The sequence below is a fragment of the Prenolepis imparis genome, unplaced genomic scaffold (assembly GCF_030444845.1).
Source record: "Prenolepis imparis isolate NDT839.2.m4 unplaced genomic scaffold, iyPreImpa1.0 SCAF_4, whole genome shotgun sequence".
NCBI classification, from domain to species: domain Eukaryota; kingdom Metazoa; phylum Arthropoda; class Insecta; order Hymenoptera; family Formicidae; genus Prenolepis; species Prenolepis imparis.
In genome coordinates this window covers 19,917,724-19,927,381 of record NW_028141162.1, presented here as the reverse complement: position 1 = coordinate 19,927,381, position 9,658 = coordinate 19,917,724, and positions in this window count along the sequence as shown.

Sequence of the window (9,658 nt, the reverse complement as noted above, 5' to 3'; positions counted from 1 at the left end):
AGCTATAAGAATATGTAATAAAAATGGGAGTTTTTTTTTTAATTTCAAGGTCATCTTTACGTGACCTTGTCAACGTTGTTCAAGGTCATACTGGTATTGCTATGTAATGCGTCACTTAAAATCTTGCAACTTTTGTCTGTAATATTTTGTTCTATTGAAATATTTTACATTTTTTCGGAGTTATTCAGGGGTCTCCACTTTTTCGAACACCCTGTATATATTATATACAAGATAACGAAAAAGAATAGAAACCCGAAAAAATTTCGGTTTTACAGAAAAATGTTTTGGATAAAAGTTGTGTAGAGTTTAAAAGATCTATTTACAGAGTGTATCACTTTGATCTCCGATGGCGTTGGCAAGATCAGGTGAAGATTATTTTGAATTTTTTAAGTAAGTAATACATATATATACATATATATATATATATATCTGTGTGTGTGCATTTTATTTCGATTAAGTACTCTGCGTTGATACCACTGCTTTATTTTTATAGATAGTTATATACTATTTTATTTGTACAAGTAACAGAAAAATTTCAAAATGCACAACAAAAAATTACATTTTAAGAAATAAATTGGCTATGACTATGAGAGCCGTACGCGGATATTGGTGCGTTATAGCGAAAATTTATTTTTTCGCTAGAACTTTGATAATGTGCACGGGGCACGAAAATTTTGCTTGGTACCTTGCCAAAACTTATTGCGAAATTCATTCTCAATTCGAGAATTTTAATTCCTATATATATTTCCCTATGATCCCCTCCCCCCCTCTTAAGAGAAATGGACGAGAAAAATATCGAGCCGAAGCCGCTGAATCGGTAATGTTATTTTAATTATTTATTAATTATTTTTTAATTATTTGTAGTACAAATTGGTCGATCAGCCTACTGCAGCAAATAAAAAAAATAATAATATGAAGAAGCATAAAAAAATCCCGAGATTAAAGGAATAGTGCATACTTATGTAATGAATCTTAAATTAAAACAAAAAGAAAATAAAATAAAAGAGCAGGCGTCAACTTTCTTAGAGTTAAAAAAAGATTATGATAAAGAACGGAATGTGTTTAAATATAAGGAGGTGAGTAAAATATCTGCTTATATCTTATGTTTTGTTTTATAAAAAAAAAGATCTCACATACACATATAAATTATATATAATATATATATATGTGTATATATATATATATATATATATATATATATATATATATATATTCAAATTTCAGCATTATAACCAGGAAAGGAAACAGCAGGATATCTTAAAAATAATTGATCAGAGCCTTGAGCAAACAAATAAAATTAAGAGAAGAATTAAGACAAGAATTAAGAGAAGATCTCGAAAAAATACAGCAAAATGTGAGTATTATATTCATATATATTAAGTATGATAATATGCTTAGCATGAAAATTTATATACATATGTAAACAGATATGTTTACGATTTTATATTTGAATTATTATATTTTGCATGTCCAGAAACATACTGGTACAATACCTAAAAAAGCACCTGCTATTTCCAAAAGGAAAATTAAAAATTATTCACACACGGATGAGTTATATGTTCTTGACAAGGATAATGATTGTGCTGTATGTATCCTGAAAACAGTACACATTGCAAGTTTAAACTTCTTCATTATCATTATATATATACTTTATTATTTATTTTTATAGGATTTTTTTAGAGAAACAAAAAGTCGATGATGCAAAACACAATGAAGAAAAAATTACATATCGGTTAATATCAGAACCAGAACAATTTAAAAGATTTGATATATCAATAATAATGAGAAAAATCAAGAATCTGGTTTCAGTTTAAAAATCTTTTTCTGTTTTCGAATTAGTTCAAGTCAAGATGAGGATATAAAAGAAGCAGTGCAAAAACTGGCCAAAGATTTTATAACAGAATATGAGAAGAAAATAAAGTTAGTATTTAGTAGTGATACTAGGCGGGTTCTAACCCATGGGGCAATGAGGGGGGTGAGGGACGAAGGGAACCCTTGGCGCGGGGGAATGACGTCACGCGGGGCAGGCGGAATGACGTCACGCGGGGAGGGGGAAGCGTCCGCGATGTACCGAGAGGGGTTCGCGGGGAGGGGGAAGCGTTCGCCAGGGTCCGCGGGGAAGGGGAAGCGTCCGCGATTTAGGTGCCGGGTCCGCGGGGAGGGGGAGGCGTCCACGAGGTTAGGGTCCGCGAGGGGTCCGCGGGGAGGGGGAGGCGTCCGCGAGGTTACGGTCCGCGAGGGGTCCGCGGGGAGAGGGGAATCCGCGAAAGACCGCGTGAGGCTTTGTTGGTGAAGGGTCCGCGGGGAGAGAGGAACGCGAAGGAGAGCGCGAGGCGCACGCGAGAGAGATATCGCAAGAGAGCGATGACGCACGCGAAAGAGAGAGAGCGTTCGCGAGATAGTGTGAGATGACGAGATGTAGCGCGAAAGAGGTAGCGGAGCGAGGAGATGACGCGAGGAGAGCGCGAGGCGATCGCGAGAAGGAGAGAGATGTCGCGAGGCGAGATAGCACATCTTAATCTAAAATATATACATTTTTAATAATAATAATAATTTAATAAGTATCATGTGTATTGTACATTTGTGTGTGTGTGTGTGTGGGGGGGGGGTGTATGTGTGTGTGTGTGTGTGTGTGTGGGTGGGTGGGTGAGGGTGTGTGTGTGTGTGTTATTAAAATTAAAAATTTAAATTTAAAATATATAATAAAAACTATAATATAAAAAATTGATATAAAATATAAGATATATATGTAGCGGCGCGATGGTGGCAGCGGTGGGGGCAGCCGGGTGGGGCTTCTTCTACAACAAATTATATATTAAATATATTATTATTTATTTTATTAATCAATTTATTATTTTAATAATTTATAATTGAAAAGAAATACTTACAACAATTATTCCTCCTCAGAGGATTCTCTATGCTCAGCATAGTAAAATCTACAAACGCTCGACTCGAATTGGTGATAACGATTTTTCGGATCAGCATCAAATTTCATAGCCCATAGTTGATAATTTAGAGCACCAGTATGAGGTTTTTTCAAACCTATTTCGCACCCATGTATCATCTGCACGATTGAATTAACCGGAGTGTTTGTCGATACTGCCGGAACATTCATATCTACGCTTAAGAAACGTTTGCGTAGCGCCTTTCTTATTTTTTCAAGTCGCATGATTCGAGCTTTCCGCGACTGCAAATTTCCAATTAATAATTTCTTGGGGTTGATTTTCATTCCGAAAATTCTCATTAGTTCTTGTGGGCATTGTCCTTCTAACAAGTCGATACATCCATCGCAATCTGGCTCCCAAATACAGTAAAATTTTTTATCAATTTCATGTGGATGCATTCCTTCGATTAAATCTTGTTCTTTCAGCTCATTCAGCAACCTTCTCCAACGCAAGTTGTTCCAGTAAGTCAATGTATTCCACCAGAGTTAACATCTTTACAGCACTTGCAGAATTATATATTTTACGTTTAATGCTTTCACACAGCACTTGAGTACAAGTCTGCTACTCTATAACACGACACATATATTGGATGATTGCAAAAGTTCGTGCCCGATTTGAAAATAAAACACAAGCAGTTACATTTTAATGAAAATAGTTTTATTAATCAACTATGTAGTTACCATTGTTTTCTACAATTGTCTCCCAACGTTTTACCAACTTGCCGATTTCTTCTTTATAGAAATTACGTGGTTTTCCTTCAAAAAAAGTCGTGAGGTGGTTTTTGACAGCTTCTACGGAACCAAAATTCTTCCCATTTAAACTATTCTGCAGAGAGCAGAACAGATGAAAATCTGAAGCAGCAAGATCTGGAGAATACGGTGGGTGTTGGAGGATTTCCCATTTTAACTCCTTCAGTTTTCGCAGCGTCTGTTGTGCAATATGCGGTCTGGCGTTGTCTTGATGGAAAATAACGCCTTTTCGATTTGCCAAAACTGGACGTTTTTTTTGGACTTCGACATTGAGTTTGGCTAGTTGCTCACAATACTTGACCGCCGTGATTGTTTCGCCCTGTGGAAGAAGCTCGAAGAAAATGATTCCCCTGCAATCCCACCAAACAGACAGCAAAATCTTCATTGGATGCAAGCCAGCTTTTGCCGCGGGTTCTGCTCTTTCACCTGCTTGTTTCCAACTCCTTTTTCGCTATACGTTATTGTACAGGACCCATTTTTCATCTCCTGTAACAATTCGATCCAAAAAAGGCTCATTTTCATAGCGTTGAAGTAGAGAAATTGCCGCAGAGACGCGATCCAGCTTATTTTTTTCCGTCAAAGAATGCGGCACCCATGTATCGAGTTTGGAAGTGAATCCGAGTTTCTTTAAATGGCGAAATGCAGACGAATTGTCAATATTCAGCCTCTCAGCAATTTCTTCAGTCGTAATCCTTGGATTATTTTTCACTAAGGCACGCACAATGTTGTTATCAATGCCGGAAGGCCGTCCAGAGCGGGGTCGATCGTTTAGATTAAAATCACCATTTCGAAATCTCTTAAACCATTTTTTTACTGTTCGGAGAGCAGGTGCACGATTCAAATAAACGTCCCGAATGTTTTTTGTTGCGGTTCCAATACTTATTCCTTTCCGAAACTCGTATAGCATAACATGACGCAAATGTAACTTTTCGTTTTCCATTTTTCAAAATTTCTTTTTCGCACAAATCGTGCCCGATTTGCATAGATGGCGTTATTGCCGCCAAATGGCGTTATTGCCGCCAAATGGCGTTATTACCGCCATCTATGCAAATCGGGCACGAACTTTTGCAATCATCCAATATTATAATGTTGCTCCCCTCTTGATTTTTAATTCTACATCTCTCTTGTTGTAACTGGAGTATCATGTCTCGGCTAGCTCATCACTTTTTAAATCTCCAGAGAACGAAGAAATAGTTTTGCCAGCTATATCTTATTGGGAAAGAAATAATTAAACATAGATTAACAGTAAAAAAAATTCTTTATTTGTTACAAGCATCGTGAAGAATATCATTTACAGCACATGTTAATAATTCACAATCAATAAGTGATTTGTTGTCAAACATAGGGCTTTCACGTATCGCCTTTGCAGCATTGCTCGCATCGCGGATATTATCACGTTGTAAAATATTTACAAATTGATTAAATTTTTCAGTAACAATATGCAGATTTTCACACAACCAGGAATACATATAATCTATACATTTTTTAAAATTAAATAAACGTAATAAAGTTAATGGTTTCATGTATAAAGTATTATTAGATGATGTAATCTTTATAATTTTTGAAGTAGACATGTTAACCAATTCAAGTGTCAGATCACAAATCCATAGCGGAGTTTCAGTTAACTGCTCAATATCAGCTCGTTTCTGCATTAGCGATTTCCATGTTTCAATAGGCAATATTATTTGATTGCCTCGATTATCGCCAATAGCCAATTCCACATAAGATATGACTCCAACGCTGATTCCTATTTCCAAATACTTGTATGACGCAGCAGTCAGGGCGTGTCTTCTTCCAAGTATACGGACCGCACGATGAGAGGAAGCGCTATAAAAATTGTGATTATTTAAAAATCATTATTTAAAAAATCATTATTTGACAAAAAAGAATCGAAACTTACTTGTCACATTTCTTCTTGCACAAAACATCACTCTCCTGAATTCTCGAAGCGTAATAATTCATGCTTCCGGCAGAGTACATTTTAAAAGAACCTTTCACATAAGTGATTGATACAATACTAAATCATTATTACAAGTTTTTATTGATACAATGCAATGGGGTGGGGATTATTGCTGACGCAATATTATTTTTAACCAATCATCAAAGCGCCGCTGCAAGGCCGCGATGACATCATCCTCAACGAAAAATTAGATGTAAAATAATGCAACATATCCAAAATTTCAAGTGCCAATGTATGGCTGCTATGACATCATCCTCAACGAAATATTAGATGTAAAATAATGCAACATATCCAAATTTTCAAGCGCCGATGCATGGCTGCTATGACATCATCCGTACGTGACAAAATCACAATTATCCGATTTGCAATATGTATCACGAGCGCCAATGTACGGCTGCTATGACATCATCCTCAACGAAATATTAGATGTAAAATAATGCAACATATCCAAAATTTCAAGCGCCAATGTATGGCTGCTATGACATCATCCTCAGATGAAATATTAGATGTAAAATCTACTATGGACGCGCGCATCTTCGAATAGATATGTTACAGGATAAGTTTTCTGCACTTTGATAATTTTAACACCTCAGTCGTCCAATTTGGTGTGTAACCTTTTTCAAAAATAGTCTTATATTTACTCACGCGTACCTGATCGCATATCTTAAATTTCGCCGAAGCTGCAATCTTTATGTTGCTATACACCGTATTTAAAAGTTTTTCGGCGATCGCAGGCGTAACATCGATAGGTTTCATACCGATAGTGCGATGTTTTCACGCATTATATTCCGCAACGAGCCGAGGTAACGCGTAGACCCATTTGTAATTTCCATTAAGCGTAAACATTTTCCACATATTGTTCTTTAAAGTACGGTTAAATCTTTCCACGACCGAGGCCTTCATGACAGAGTACGTCGAATAATGATTAATGTTATGTTTCTTCAAGAGTTTTTGCACATTTGCGTTGTAAAATTCCTTTCCTCTATCGGTTTGAAAATTTTCCGGACATCTACCGTCTCGAATTATCTTTGAAATCGTTTCCGACATCTTGCTTCCGCCTTTACTCTTGAGCGGTACAGCCCACGCATACTTGCTCAACACATCGATAACAGTGAGTATATAATTGTAGCCTTTATTGGATCGCGCATAAGGACGCATTTCAACCACGTCAGCCTGCCACAGGTCATCATATCCGCGTACTATGACGCGTCTACGTGGGAAATTTTTTCTTACTGAAGCATGCAATTCATCCACGAGAAGCTGCTTTTCAGAGGTGTTTGACATGATTCATCCACCTTTATGCATCTTTTGCTGACTCAGTAGAGCGTGTTGTATTACGAAGCATTCTCTCGTCCAGCGTTAATAATAGCGCCAGCATATTCCTTTCGAGCCTGATTATTTTTTTCTCAATTTCTTTCTGTTGATCTCTCAATTGCTTGATAACAATGTCCACATATACTTTGTTGGCGGCATCATTATCTGCTTCCGGTTGCGCTACACGTTGTATCTTGCGTGACCTTGCGTCAAAACCTGAGGCTGTCCGACACAGAGCGTTATCACGCACGTAATTTCTCAGTAATGTATTACATCGATAGTATGAATTATCCGGCGTTCCCAACGATAGTCCAAATTTATTAATCGACATTTCACCAACACCAACAATAATGAAAGAATGACTCGTATCGTGGATGTATAGCTTATTTTATAATAATACCAGCCTCGTAAAGTTCCTCGATAATCGACAATATTTCATTGCCGTGGGCATTGTTGCCGGCTTGACGCGAAGCTTCGAGCAACCGCAAACGATCTACCAACTCATTGGGATCATTCGAATGCACGTAATCAATCTTATTATTGTTTAAGGTCATAGCACGCGGTATACCTTTTCCAAATTTTTTACCAGCAAATAATGGGGCGATTATGTATTGCGACGTCTTTTTCTCCCGACTCGATTAAAAGCCGGAAGAACGGAGCTTGACCGTCGTCAAAACACAGGGGTTTTAATGTTTCACGCGGCGGAACTAAGCTCGGGGTCGTCCCGCGCGTGCCGCAGCAGAACGCCAGCCGTGCTATTCGCGAGAGACTAGTTTTGGGCGCCAGACGCGGTCTTTCACGCGTCAAACCACAAATCGCGAACCCAACGCAAAGTTTGGCCGGGAATCCCGCTACGGGCTAACTAGCTCGCCTAACGGCAGAGGGGCAGGGTGGGGTTGCCGAAATTGTTCTAACGGAAGGAACTTACCCTCTTTTCGCGATGTGATGAACACAAAAATGACGACACAGACATTTAAGTTGACAGTACTAAAGAAAAGCAGTACGCGATTTAGTTAAGCAAAGCAAAATAATGAAGTTTATTATAAACCAATGCAATAGAAATAAATATAAAAGAAAAACATAATAGCGGATGATAATCAGAGAATAAATTTAATATAACAAAAGATAATAAATAAAAGTTGAAGATAACAAAATATAACTGGAACCGATATTAATAATGAAGTATAATGGAAAACTATGAAAGTAATAAAGAAATGACTATAAAGACGGAAGATAATATACAAGACACAGTAAATCCAAAAATCTATACAAAAGAAAATATTTCGACGATTGAACACAGAGTTATATCCGCGACAAGCTTAAGCCCGAGATACGCGCATCGATAGCATAGAAGAATACGAAAGAATGACCACGACCATACAAATAGACATTATCGAACTGACTTAGCGAACAATCGGAAATTCAGATCGGCGACGAGACTGGAGAGTGATACAATATCTGAATTAATCTATTTTTCGCGATCCGACGGGCGAAATTCACCGGTGAATCGAGGGTGCCGGAATCTTTTCCGCGCTCTGTCTCTCTCACTCACGCGCTCGACTACGCTCGCTCTCTCGCTCGTAATCTCTCTCACTCGCGCGCGTTCTCTCTCACTCGCGCGCGTTCTCTCTCACTCGCGCGAACGACTACGCTCGCTCTCTCGCTCGTAATCTCTCTCTAACGCGCTCGCCGGTGGTCGCGAACTGCGTTATCACTCTCTTTATGTCGAATTCCTCCGCGATGAGATTAACACAAGGTGACGTCCGGACACAGCCGGATAACGCATACAACAACGAGACCCGACAAACATACGCACTAACAGAAGTAATATTAGAGAAAGACGCGACAACCGTGTAATATGAGACGCGGCATATATGATCGAATCCCAGAGAGACGAAGATTTCGCGTTAATATTATCCACTTGCCCGAAGGTGCGAAAGTACTCGCCGCTTGACGTCGATCGCTCTTACACCAAATAGTTTCCCGAATAAGGCAGAGCCCACGCGACAAAACTTCACTAAATAAGACAATCGCGTCAGAACGGACGAGACTCGGATTAACACCGTGACAGACGTGATAATTATTTGATACGCTTACGAAAGGGTAGCCTCACCGGTACGTCTCCCTTCGACTTGGTCCCTCTTGAGCTCGTCTTTATCGCCAGAATATCTCGGGTCGTCACCCGTCTCGCCAAGTTGAGCGGTCGCACCAATCTGCCGGATCTATCGGCCCGAAAATCGACAGCTGGATCAATGCTGCGCACGCGAGGTGCGTACGCGATAACCAATTACGGCGCCGTGCCGTCTACCGTCGTCGCGCGAGATTAGCAAGGCCGTACGGGGGTTCACAGCACCCCTTGTGATGGTGACAAAATATATTTATTCGCGCGGTATTTGCGTGGGGTTTCGAGGCCCTCGCGACCTCGCGCCGCGGGCCTCCCCGCGGTGGCCTTGTGTCCAGTATCCGACGGAGCGGTAACCCGCGGGAGGAAAGTTATCTTCCCGGTCTGGGCCCTTCCGGCGCCTGTTGTCGGGCGCCTCACTGGATCTCCTGTCAGTAGATTGTCAAGGCCGAATTCCTACGTGACGCTCTGTATTTGCTTCCTTCTTTGTTGTTAGGAAGGGCAGTTCTTACGGTTCTCGGCGGTATGTTTATCTCGCTAATCTCTCCAACCGCGGCTGTCTCTTTCC